Here is a 14,229-nt window from a genome sequence, read left to right as displayed (position 1 = left end):
AAAGTCCAAAAGTATGACATTTTCTGTCAGAAGTTTTACAATGTACCGTAATTTCCGGACTATTGAGCGCACCTGAATATAAGCCGCACCCACTGAATTTAAAAATATATTATATATTATTATTATATTATTATTGAACATAAATTAGCCGCACAGGTCTATAAGCCGCAGGTGCCTACCGGTACATTGAAACAAATGAACTTTACACAGGCTTTAACGAAACACGGCTTGTAACAAAAATAAATAGGCTTTAACGAAACACGGCTTGTAACAAAAAATAAAAGATTTGCAGTAAACAGTAGCCTACCAAGAAAGTCATTGGTCACTATCTTCCTCCTCCTGTGCACTGAAACCACTGAAGTCATCTCCTTCGGTGTCGGAGTTGAATAGCCTCAGAATTGCTTCATCCGATATTGGATCGTTTTCATTGTCGCTCTCGTCTCTTTCATCCGGAGGCAAATCCCCCGCTGAGCCCTCTTCAACACGCAGCAGTCCAGCCTTTCGAAACCCGCTAATGATAGTGGATTTTTTGACAATGCTCCACGCTGTCAGGACCCACTGGCAGACTTGACCATAAGTTGCTCTTCGCATGCGGCCCATTTTAGTGAAGGATTTCTCCCCACTTGTCATCCAAGCCTCCCGCTGAACACGGAGGGCCACCTTAAATGCACGATTTACACTGATGTCGAGTGGCTGCAAATACTTTGTTGTGCCCCCAGGAATCACAGCTGGAATTGAGTTTGTCCTCTTGATGGTTTCTTTCACCGAATTTGTTGTGGGCCCTCATGCTGTCCAAAACGAGCAATGCCTTGTTCCTGTGAAAGAATCCTCCCGGTCGCTTGCCGTAACACTCCGTCTGCCATTCATGCATTAGGCTTTCCGTCATCCATCCTTTCTTGTTGACTTTCACAACAATTCCTCTCGGGAATTTTTCTTTTGGCATCGTCGTGCATTTAAAAATCACCATCGGTGGAAGCTTTTCTCCCGATGCCGTGCAGCTCAGAACACAGGTGAAGTGCATTTTTTCATGCCCAGTTGTTTTCAGCATGACGGATGATTCGCCTTTCCTGTTGACAGTCCGAGTGAGAGGCAGGTCAAACGTCAGAGGAACCTCATCCATATTTATGATGTCGTGCGGGCAAATGGAATGCTCCGCTATCTTTGCATCAGTGAATTTGCGGAAGTTTGAAACTTTTTCCTCGTAGTCGGGAGGGAGCTGCTGACACAGACTCGTCTGTACCCTGATGGACAGGCCTTTATGTCTCAGAAATCTGAGACACCACGATGGTCCACCTCTAAAATCCTCAAACTTCAATGCGGTGGCGATTGTTTTGTCTTTCAGTCGGATCTGCACAGTTGAAACACCTCGGCCGTCTGCTCTCTGTGTGTTGACCCAGTCTTCGAGCTCATTTTCTAGTTCGGGCCATCTGCTTTTCTTCCCTCTGAAAGCTTTAGTTGTCTTTTTGCACTGAGTCAATTCCTCACGCTGCTGTTTCCAATGTCTTATCATCGACTCATTAAGACCAACCTCCCGTGCAGCAGCTCTATTTCCTTTTCCAACAGCCAGATCAATCGCCTTCAACTTGAAAGCTGCATCATATGCATTTCTCCGTGTCTTTGCCATGATGAGAGTGACAAAATGACTACCGTAATCAGAATGATGGGAAGTTTGAGAGCGCTCAATTTAATCTAAACAGTAAACAAAAAAAGTTGTTTGACCTTAACCCGTTAGGCAATTTCATTGGTCTAATGAAAGCTTCATGCCGCCAAAAAACTGAGCACGTCACAGAATGTGTTTTTTTTTAGAAAAAAAATGTGAAAGCGGGAAAAATCCATATATTAGCCGCGTTATTGTTTAAGCCGCGAGGTTCAAAGCGTGGGGAAAAAGTTGCGGCTTATAGTCCGGAAATTACGGTAAATGTACTTTTAATCCGTGCGGTGAGATACCCAATGGGGAGGACTAGGGCTGTTACAGTGACCGTATTACTGCCAGTCATGATGGCAGTCAAATCCCATGTGACTGTTTAGTCACTGTAATTAGTCTTCTCCCAGCTCTGGTGCTGCTGATGATCATTAGTAGCCTACCAAACTTGTTAACTGCCTGGTACTCAGCACTCTGTTGTCCCTCTAATCACTCTGACATCAATGCAAACTTCATGGAAAATCTAATCAAACAATGAATGAGAGCTCATGTGCTCATGATGCGCAACATTTCTATATATTTAAAAATATATATATTTCACCTTTATTTAACCAGGTAGGCAAGTTGAGAACAAGTTCTCATTTGCAACTGCGACCTGGCCAAGATAAAGCAAAGCAGTTCCACACATAAAACAACGCAGAGTTACACATGGAATAAACAAACATACAATCAATAATACAGTACAAAAAGTCTATACACAGCATGTGCAAATGAGGTAGGATAAGAGAGGTAAGGCAATAAATAGGCCATGGTGGCAAAGTAATTACAATATAGCAATTAAACACTGGAATGTTAGATGTGCAGAAAATGAATGTGCAAATATGCTATGCAATTGCGTGAGAAAACTGAGCGGGGCCCGATGGATTACCGGGACGTGTACTCAGAGCATGATTTGACCAACTGGCAAGTGTCTTCACTGATATTTCAACCTCTCCCTGACCCGAGTCTGTAATACCAACATGTTTCAAGCAGACCACAATAGTCCATGTGCCCAAGAAAGCGAAGGTAACCTTCTTAAATGACTAGCACTTATGTCGGTAGCCATGAAGTGTTTTGAAAGGCTGGTCATGGCTCGCATCAATACCATCATCCTGGAAAGCCTAGACCCATCCAATTTGCATACCGCCCCAACAGATGACGCAATCCCAATTGCACTCCACACTGCCCTTTCCCACCTGGACAAAAGGAACACCTATGTGAGAATGCTGTTCATTGACTACAGCTCAGCGTTCAACACCATTGTGCCCTCAAAGCACATCACCAAGCTAAGGACCCTGGAACTAAACACCTCCCTCTGCAACTGGATCCTGCACTTCCTGACGGGCCGCCCCCAGGTAGTAAGGGTAGAAAAACAATATCTGCCACGCTGATCCTCCCGAGTGGCACAGCGGTCTAAGGCACTGCATCTCCGTGCTAGAGGCGTCTACAGACCCTGGTTCAATTCCAGGCTGTATCACAACCGGACGTGATTGGGAGTCCCATAGGGCGGCGCACAATTGGCCAAGCATCATCCGGGTTAGGGTTTAGCTGGGGTAGGCCGTCATTGTAAATAAGAATTAGTTCTTAACTGACTTGCCTAGTTAAATAAAGGTTTACATTTTTTTTAAATACACTGGGGCCCCTCAGGGGTAATGCTTAGTCCCCTCCTGTATTCCCTGTTTTTTTTTATATATTTTATTTATTCCACCTTTATTTAACCAGGTAGGCTAGTTGAGAACAAGTTCTCATTTACAACTGCGACCTGGCCAAGATAAAGCAAAGCAGTTCGACACATACAACAAAACAGAGTTACACATGGAATAAACAAAAATACAGTCAATAATACAGTAAAAAAAAGTCTATATACAGTGTGTGCAAATGAGGTAAGTTAAGGGAGGTAAGGCAATAAATAGACCATGGTGGCGAAGTAATTACAATATAGCAATTAAACACTGGAATGATAGATGTGCAGAAGAGGAATATGCAAATATACAATGTTGTCCATGTATATATCTTTTTATATATTTTTTCTTCGCATATCTTTTTAATATTTTTCTAAACCTCAACTTCAGAATACTCTCCTGCAACCCGCCTCACCCAATGTGGTGTGGATCTGCTTTTTTCTAAAGTATTTTTCTTTACTTTTGAACCGGAACCCCAACAGAAGCTAGCCAGCTAACTAGCTACTAGCTAGTAGTCAGCTAACCACTGCTAGCGGTCATCAGCTAACCTTTAGCTCGGAAAACTCTTGCCAGTTTGCACAACGCGATTCAAACCAGAGTATAGCGGACTTATTTTCTGTCCATATCCCCGGATTCCTACCGCAAGCTCTGAACCTTTTCACCTAGATCATCGCAACTAGCTAGCTGCAATCCGAATGGCTACTCCTGGCTACCGTCTCTGTCCCGAAGCAAGCACCAATTAGCCTGGAGCTATCCCATGCTAGGCCCATCTCCCGGTTAGCTGAAGAGGTCCATCAGCCACTCCTGGGCTACAATACCTATTTTGCCAATTGACCTGGACTCCTTTTACTGCCGGTTCGGAGCCCCACCGATACTTCATGACTGGACTTCCAATGTAATCTGCCCGAGGGGGTTCTTCAACTGGCTACAATGTCGCGACGTCCCCTGAATGCCCATCTGCTAGCCTGCTAGCTGGCCCGCTAGCTGTCTAGAGCATATCGAACTGTAGCTGAATAGGTCCATCGGCCAATTTCTTGGGCCACTATACCTATTTTGCCAATTGGCTTGGACCCCTTTTACTACACAGAGCCCTGCTTATCCACCACGACTGGACTACCGACGTAATCTGCCCGAGGGTTTTTTTTTTTCAACAGGCCCCTCCGTCGCGACGTCCCCTGAATGCCCGCCTGCTAGCAGCAGCCCGCTAGCTGTCTAGAGCATATTGGGCTGTTAGCTGAAGAGATCCATCGGCCAATTTCTTGGGCCATTATACCTATTTTGCCAATTGGACTGGACCCGTTTCTACATGGAACACTACTAATCCATCACGACTGGTCTACCTGGTCTGCCGACATAACTGCACAAGGAGGCTCCGCACGAGGAGGCTCCGCACGAGGAGGCAAAAACAGACTTCTTCCGTTGTGACGTCCCTCTAAGGCCCTTCTGCTAGCTTGCTAGCCCCGGCCCGCTAGCTGTCTGAATCACTGTGTCTCTAGCCAGCCTACTCACTGGACCCGACCCCTATGATCATTCAGCTACTCATGCCTCTCCCTAATGTCAATATGCCTTGTCCATTGCTGTTCTGGTTAGTGATTATTGTCTTATTTCACTGTAGAGCCTCTAGCCCTGCTCAATATGCCATAGCTAACCCTTTAGTTCCACTTCCCACACATGCGGTGACATCACCTGGTTTAAATGATGTTTCTAGAGACAATATTGCTCTCATCATCACTCAATGCCTAGGTTTACCTCCACTGTACTCACATCCTACCATACCTTTGTCTGTACATTATACCTTGAATCTATTCTATCACGCCCAGAAATCTGCTCCTTTTACTCTCTGTTTCCGAACGTACTAGACGACCAGTTCTTATAGCCTTTAGCCGTACCCTTATCCTACTCTTCCTCTGTTCCTCTGGTGATGTAGAGGTTAACCGAGGCCCTGCAGTGCCTAGCTCCACTCCTATTTCACAGGTGCTCTCATTTGTTGACTTCTGTAACCGTAATAGCCTTAGTTTCATGCATGTTAACATTAGAAGCCTCCTCCCTAAGTTTGTTTTATTCACTGCTTTAGCACACTCTGTCAATCCGGATGTCCTAGCCGTGTCTGAATCCTGGCTTAGGAAGACTACCAAAAACCCTGAAATTTCCATCCCTAACTATAACATTTTCCGACAAGATAGAACTGCCAAAGGGGGTGGAGTTGCGATCTACTGCAGAGATAGCCTGCAGAGTTCTGTCTTACTATCCAGGTCTGTACCCAAACAATTCGAGCTTCTACTTTTAAAAATCCACCTTTCCAGAAACAATTTTCTCACCGTTGCCGCCTGCTATAGACCACCCTCTGCCCCCAGCTGTGCCCTGGACACCATATGTGAATTGATTGCCCCCCATCTATCTTCAGACCTTGTGCTGTTAGGTGACCTAAACTGGGACAGGCTTAACACCCCGGCCATCTTACAATCTAAGCTTGATGCCCTCAGTCTCACACAAATTATCAATGAATCTACCAGGTACAACCCCAAATCCGTAAACACGGGCACCCTCATAGATATCATCCTAATCAACTTTCCCTCCAAATACACCTCTGCTGTCTTCAACCAAGATCTCAGCGATCACTGCCTCATTGCCTGCATCCGTAATGGGTCTGCGGTCAAAAAAACACCCCTCATCACTGTCAAACGCTCCCTAAAACACTTCAGCGAGCAGGCCTTTCTAATCAACCTGCCCTGGGTATCCTGGAAGGATATTGACCTCATCCCGTCAGTAGAGGATGCCTGGTTATTCTTTAAAAGTGCCTTCCTCACCATCTTAAATAAGAATGCCCCATTCAAAAAAAATTGAACCATGAACAGATATAGCCTGTGGTTTACTCCAGACCTGACTGCTCTTGACCAGCACAAAAACATCCTGTGGCGTACTGCATTAGCATCGAATAGCCCCCGTGATATGCAACTTTTCAGGGAAGTTAGGAACCAATATATACAGGCAGTTAGGAATGCTAAGGCTAGCTTTTTCAAACAGAAATTTGCATCCTATAGTACAAACTCAAAAAAAGTTCTGGGACACTGTAAAGTCCATGGAGAATAAGAGCACCTCCTCCCAGCTGTCCACTGTACTGAGGCTAGGAAACACTGTCACTACCGATAAATCCACAATAATTGAGAATTTCAATAAGCATTTTTCTACGGCTAGCTATGTTTCAATAAACATTTTTCTACGGCTGGCCATGCTTTCCACCTGGCTACCGCAAACCCCGGTCAACAGCCCTGCACCCCGCACAGCAACTCGCCCAAGCCTCCCCCATTTCTCCTTCACCCAAATCCAGATAGCTGATGTTCTGAAAGAGCTGCAAAATCTGGACCCCTATAAATCAGCCGGGCTAGACAATCTGGACCCTCTCTTTCTAAAATTATCTCCCGAAATTGTTGCAACCCCTATTACCTGCCTGTTCAACCTCTCTTTCTTATCATCTGAGATTCCCAAAGATTGGAAAGCTGCCGCGGTCATCCCCCTCCTCAAAGGGGGAGACACTTTAGACCCAAACTGCTACAGACCTATATCTATCCTAACCTGCCTTTCTAAGGTCTTCGAAAGCCAAGTTAACAAACACCTTACCGACCATTTCGAATCCCACCGTACCTTCTCCGCTATGCAATCTCGTTTCAGAGCTGGTCATGGGTGCACCTCAACCACGCTCAAGGTCCTAAACGATATCATAACCGCCATCGATAAGAAACAATACTGTGCAGCCGTATTCATCGACCTGGCCAAGGCTTTTGACTCTGTAAATCACCACATTCTTATCGGCAGACTCAACAGCCTTGGTTTCTCAATTGACTGCCTCGCCTGGTTCACTAACTACTTCTCTGATAGAGTTCGGTGTATGAAATCAGAGGGCCTGTTGTCTGTACCTCTGGCAGTCTCTATGGGGGTGCCACAGGGTTCAATTCTCGGGCCGACTGTCTTCTCTGTATACATCAATGATGTCACTCTTGCTGCTGGTGATTCTCTGATCCACCTCTACGCAGACGACATCATTCTGTATACTTCTGGCCCTTCTTTGGACACTGTGTTAACTAACCTCCAAACGAACTTCAATGCCATACAACTCCTTCCGTGGCCTCCAACTGCTCTTAAATGCAAGTAAAACCGATCACTGCCCAAACTTGCCCGCTCATCCAGAATCACTACTCTGGACAGTTCTGACTTAGAATATGTGGACAACTACAAATACCTAGGGGTCTGGCTAGACTGTAAACTCTCCTTCCAGACTCACATTAAGCATCCCCAATCCAAAATTAAATCTATAATCGGCTTCCTATTTTGCAACGAAGCATCCTTCACTCATGCTGCCAAACATACCCTCATAAAACTGACCATCCTACTGATCCTCGATTTCGGCGATGTCATTTACAAAATAGTCTCCAACACTCTACTCAATAAACTGGATGCAGTCTATCACAGTGCCATCCGTTTTGTCACCAAAGCCCCATATACCTCCCACCACTGCGACCTGTACGCTCTCATTGGCTGGCCCTTGCTTCATACTCGTCGCCAAACCCACTAGCTCCAGGTCATCTACAAGTCTTTGCTAGGTAAAGCCCCGCCTTGTCTCATTTCACTGGTCACCATAGCAGCACCCACCCGTAGCACGTGCTCCAGCAGATATATTTCACTGGTCACCCCCACAGCCAATTCCCCCTTTGGCCACCTTTCCTTACATTTACATTACATTTACGTCATTTAGCAGACGCTCTTATCCAGAGCGACTTACAAATTGGTGCATTCACTTTATGATATCCAGTGGAACAACCACTTTACTATAGTACATCTATATCTTTTTTGGGGGGAGGGTTAGAAGGATTACTTAATCCTATCCCAGGTATTCCTTAAAGAGGTGGGGTTTCAGGTGTCTCCGGAAGGTGGTGATTGACTCCGCTGTCCTTGCGTCGTGAGGGAGCTTGTTCCACCATTGGGGTGCCAGAGCAACAGTTTTGACTGGGCTGAGCGGGAACTGTGCTTCCGCAGAGGTAGGGAGGCGAGCAGGCCAGAGGTGGATGAACGCAGTGCCCTTCTTTGGGTGTAGGGACGGATCAGAGCCTGAAGGTACGGAGGTGCCGTTCCCCTCACTGCTCCGTAGGCAAGCACCATGGTCTTGTAGCAGATGCGAGCTTCAACAGGAAGCCAGTGGAGTGTGCGGAGGAGCGGGGTGACGTGCGAGAACTTGGGAAGGTTGAACACCAGACGGGCTGCGGCGTTCTGGATGAGTTGTAGGGGTTTAATGGCACAGGCAGGGAGCCCCGCCAACATCGAGTTGCAGTAATCCAGACGGGAGATGACAAGTGCCTGGATTAGGACCTGCGCAGCTTCCTGTGTGAGGCAGGGTCGTACTCTGCGAATGTTGTAGAGCATGAACCTACAGGATCGGGTCACCGCCTTGATGTTAGTGGAGAACGACAGGGTGTTGTCCAGGGTCACGCCAAGGCTCTTAGCACTCTGGGAGGAGGATACAATGGAGTTGTCAACCGTGATGGCGAGGTCATGGAACCAGCAGTCCTTCCCCGGGAGGAAGAGCAGCTCCGTCTTGCCGAGGTTCAGCTTGAGGTGGTGATCCGTCATCCACACTGATATGTCTGCCAGACATGCAGAGATGCGATTCGCCACCTGGTTATCAGAAGGGGGAAAGGAGAAGATGAATTGTGTGTCGTCTGCGTAGCAGTGATAGGAGAGACCATGTGAGGATATGACAGAGCCAAGTGACTTGGTCTATAGCGAGAATAGGAGAGGGCCTAGAACTGAGCCCTGGGGGACACCAGTGGTGAGAGCACGTGGTGCGGAGACGGATTCTCGCCACGCCTCCTGGTAGGAGCGACCTGTCAGGTAGGACGCAATCCAAGAGTGAGCCGTGCCGGAGATGCCCAACTCGGAGAGGGTGGAGAGGAGGATCTGATGGTTCACAGTATCAAAGGCAGCAGATGGGTTTAGAAGGATGAGTGCAGAGGAGAGAGAGTTAGCTTTAGCAGTGCGGAGAACCTCCGTGACACAGAGAAGAGCAGTCTCAGTTGAATGACCAGTCTTGAAACCTGACTGATTTGGATTAAGAAGGTCATTCTGAGAGAGATAGCAAGAGAGCTGGCCAAGGACGGCACGCTCAAGAGTTTTGGAGAAAAAGAAAGAAGGGATACTGGTCTGTAGTTGTTGACATCGGAGGGATCGAGTGTAGGTTTTTTGAGAAGGGATGCAACTCTCGCTCTCTTGAAGACGGAAGGGACGTAGCCAGCGGTCAAGGATGAGTTGATGAGTGAGGTGAGGTAAGGGAGAAGGTCTCCGGAAATGGTCTGGAGAAGAGAGGAGGGGATAGGGTCAAACGGGCAGGTTGTTGGGCGGCCGGCCGTCACAAGTCGCAAGATTTCATCTGGAGAGAGAGGGGAGAAAGAGGTCAAAGCATAGGGTAGGGCAATGTGAGCAGGACCAGCGATGTCATTTGACTTAACAAACGAGGATCGGATGTCGTCAACCTTCTTTTCAAAATGGTTGACGAAGTCATCTGCAGAGAGGGAGGGGGGGAGGAGGATTCAGGAGGGAGGAGAAGGTGGCAAAGAGCTTCCTAGGGTTAGAGGCAGATGCTTGGAATTTAGAGTGGTAGAAAGTGGCTTTAGCAGCAGAAACAGAGGAAGAAAATGTGGAGAGGAGGGAGTGAAAAGATGCCAGGTCCGCAGGGAGGCTAGTTTTCTTCCATTTCCGCTCGGCTGCCCGGAGCCCTGTTCTGTGAGCTCGCAATGAGTCGTCAAGCCACGGAGCAGGGGGGGAGGACCGAGCCGGCCGGGAGGATAGGGGACATAGAGAGTCAAAGGATGCAGAAAGGGAGGAGAGGAGGGTTGAGGAGGCAGAATCAGGAGATTGGTTGGAGAAGGATGGAGCAGAGGGAAGAGATGATAGGATGGAAGAGGAGAGAGTAGCAGGAGAGAGAGAGCGAAGGTTGCGACGGCGCAATACCATCTGAGTAGGAGCAGAGTGAGTAGTGTTGGAGTAGAGCGAGAGGGGAAAGGATACAAGGTAGTGGTCGGAGACTTGGAGGGGAGTTGCAGTGAGATTAGTAGAAGAACAGCATCTAGTAAAGATGAGGTCAAGCGTATTGCCTTCCTTGTGAGTAGGGGGGGACGGTGAGAGGGTGAGGTCAAAAGAGGAGAGGAGTGGAAAGAAGGAGGCAGAGAGAAATGAGTCAAAGGTAGACGTAGGGAGTTTAAAGTCACCCAGAATTGTGAGGGGTGAGCCATCCTCAGGAAAGGAACTTATCAAGGCGTCAAGCTCATTGATGAACTCTCCAAGGGAACCTGGAGGGCGATAAATGATAAGGATGTTAAGCTTGAATGGGCTAGTGACTGTGACAGCATGGAATTCAAAGGAGGAGATAGACAGATGGGTCAGGGAAGAAAGAGAGAATGTCCACTTGGGAGAGATGAGGATTCCAGTGCCACCACCCCGCTGACCAGATGCTCTCGGGGTATGCAAAAACACGTGGTCAGACGAGGAGAGAGCAGTAGGAGTAGCAGTGTTTTCTGTGGTAATCTATGTTTCCGTCAGCGCCAAGAAGTCGAGGGACTGGAGGGTAGCATAGGCTGAGATGAACTCTGCCTTGTTGGCCGCAGACCGGCAGTTCCAGAGGCTGCCGGAGACCTGGAATTCCACGTGGGTCGTGCGCGCTGGGACCACCAGGTTAGAGTGGCAGCGGCCATGCGGTGTGATGCGTTTGTGTGGCCTGTGCAGAGAGGAGAGAACAGGGATAGTCAGACACATAGTTGACAGGCTACAGGAGAGGCTACGCTAATGCAAAGGAGATTGGAATGAAAATTAACTAAACAAGCGAGAGAGCAGGGCCTCCCTCACTAACCATTCACTGAAACACTCAAATATAACTTTTCCAACTTCCGCTTTAGAAATGATAAATATGTAAACTACAGTGGTTCAATGTTTCCATGAATAGGCTCAAACTTAGTTTATTCAGCTAGGTAACTTGGTACAGTATTCTTCCGTGAAACCCACCCAGTGCACCGTGTCCTATGACGCCGTAGCTAACTAGCATGCTAGCATCCAATAACACACGGTTAGCACCAATACTTGGTTACAACAAACTACCAATGGATCATTCGTGTCCGTGTCTAGTACCTTTCATAACGCAGAAGTAATTAAACGTTGGCTAGCTAACACAAAGTCAGTCCTGCTAGCTACACAAGTGGACTACACAACTCGAAAGTTCATAAAGTTAAGCTTACGTTGCAAAAATCTTATTGACTAAAAATGATACATTACTGCTAGCTGGTAGAGTTGGTAGAGTTGGCTAGCTAGCAGTGGCTGCGTTTACCTTTATCTTTTATCTTTGATACACAGACAACTATGTAGCTATGTAGCTAGCTAACATTACAGCTAGCTAACATTACTCTAATCAAAATGTTCCATTGTAATGTATTTAGTTTCTACAGTACTGCTAGTTGGTAAAGTTGGCTAGCTAGCAGTGGCTGTGGTGTTGTGGTGTTGACGCCGTTTGGAAAACGGCGCGAATGAATGAACGAATACAGCTGGCCAGCTAACCTTGTTAGTTTATCAAAGTTAGTTTCTCAAAGCTACACCTACACCTTTAGCTACACCTTTATCCTTGATGCAAAGACAACTATGTAGCTAGCTAGCTAACATTACACATCCCTTCCTTCTCTGCTGCCAATGACTGGAACGAACTGCAAAAATCACTGAAGCTGAAGACTCATATCTCCCTCACTAACTTTAAGCACCAGCTATCAGAGCAGATCACTGTACATAGCCCATCTGTAAATAGCCCATCCAACTACATCATTAACCCACGACTGCGTGGCCAAGCACGACTCCAACACTCTCATTAAGTTTGCGGACGACACAACAGTGGTAGGTTTGATCACCAACAACAATGAGACAGCCTATAGGGAGGAGGTCAGAGACAACAACCTCTCCCTCAATGTGAGCAAGACTAAGGAACTGACCATGGACTACAGGAAAAGGAGGGTCGAACAGGCCCCCATTAACATCAACGGGGCTGTAGTGGAGCAGATCGAAAGTTCAAAGTTCCTTGGTGTCCACATCACCAACAAACTATCATGGAGCAAACATATCAAGACAGTTATCTATAGTCACTTTACCCCTACCTACATGTAACAAATGTAGGTAGGGGTAAAGTAACAAATAAAAAATATCAGTCTCAGAAAACTGAAAAGATTTTGTAAGAGTCCCCAGATCCTCAAAAGGTTCTACAGCTGCACCATCAAGAGCATCCTGACCTGTTGCATCACCGCCTGGCATTGCAACTGCTCGGCATCCGATTGTAAGTTGCTACAGAGGGTAGTGCGTACGGCCCAGTACATCATGGGGCCAAGCTTCCTGCCATCCAGGAACTCTATACTCTACCTCTATAGGAAGGCCCCAAAAATTGTCAAAGACTCCCAAGTCATAAACTGTTCTTTCTACAGTACCCAGTGCCAAGTCTAGGTCCAAAAGGCTCCTTAACAGCTTCTACCTCCAAGCCTTAAGACTGCTGAACAAATGGCCACTCGGACTATTTGCATTACCCCTCCACCCCTTTGTTTTTACACTGCTGCTACTCGCTGTTTATTATCTATGCATAGTCACTTTAACCCTACCTACAAGTACAAATTACCTCGACTAATCTGTACATTGACTCGGTACCGTACCCCCTGTATATAGCCTCGATATTGTTCTTTTAGTGTGTTAATTCTTTTTACTTTAATTTATTTAGTAAATATTTTCTTAACTCTATTTTCTTAAAACTGCATTGTTGGTTAAGGGCTTGTAAGTAAGCATTTCACTGTAAGGTCTACACCTGTTGTATTCAGCATTTCACTGTGAGGTCTACACCTGTTGTATTCAGCATTTCACTGTAAGGTCTACACCTGTTTTATTCGGCGCATGTGACAAATAAAATTGTATTTGTTCGCGCATTCACTTCTCGGTTCATCGCGCATGTGAAAAATGAGGATATGACTTGCCCGCTCCATAGCAAGCTGCTTTATCCACACTGATTGGTGAAGGAATTTAATGTCGAGCTAAATGTAAAAAAAACATAATATTCAGAGGATTAAAAAGGATCAGAAAGGAACAATATAAACCGGTACTTTATCGGGGATCAATCCGATTCAGAACTTTTATTTTGCTGGTCGGAACATTGGAACGGAATGAAAGAAATTCTGTTCAGAACAAAATGATTGGAAAATAATTTAGGCTTCAACCTCTGCTTTGAAAATGTCTGCTAAATAGCCCTTTCCTGCAGTCAATGATCAAAGCGCTCTACTTTGCCTCATGGGTGGAATGTTAATATTTTTCATAATTAATAAAGATGATTTAAAAAAAAATTTAACTCACAAAAGCCGGTGTTTCTATGTCAAACGGTTTTGTTATATTTCAGTCATCTGTGATGTACATAAAGTGTTATATTGTGATGTAAACTCAAAATGGAATACCTTTTAACTTTATGTACACCATCAAAAAGATCCCAACAACTTTGTTTTGGACACATGTTTACTGTATAGAGGATGCATTTGTTACGTACAGTACATCTCTGATCAATCAGCTTTTTGTTTTACTTACTGTGAAGGAAAATCTGAATAGGCATTTAAACATTTTAAACATTTTAGTCATTTAGCAGACGCTCTTATCCAGAGCGACTTACAGTAGTGAATGCATACATTTCAAACATTTTTTCTCGGTACTGGTCCCCCGTGGGAATCGAACCCACAACCCTGGCGTTGCAAACACCATGCTCTACCAACTGAGCCATATGGGACCTAATCATAATAGTACATTACAGTTTAAATCATATTT

The 14,229-nt window shown here is 46.0% G+C and overlaps 1 protein-coding gene across 1 annotated transcript in view; it reads left to right on the top strand.

The window, feature by feature from the left end:
• The window catches only part of lad1 (ladinin), a 100,748-nt gene that overhangs the window by 67,504 nt on the left and 19,015 nt on the right, over positions 1–14,229 (top strand). The window lies entirely within an intron of this gene.

This window comes from Salmo salar, chromosome 15, assembly GCF_965601325.2.
Source record: "Salmo salar chromosome 15, fSalSal1, whole genome shotgun sequence".
NCBI classification, from domain to species: Eukaryota; Metazoa; Chordata; class Actinopteri; order Salmoniformes; family Salmonidae; genus Salmo; species Salmo salar.
Note: the sequence above shows the minus strand (reverse complement) of the source record. Positions and strands in the feature narration are given on the sequence as shown.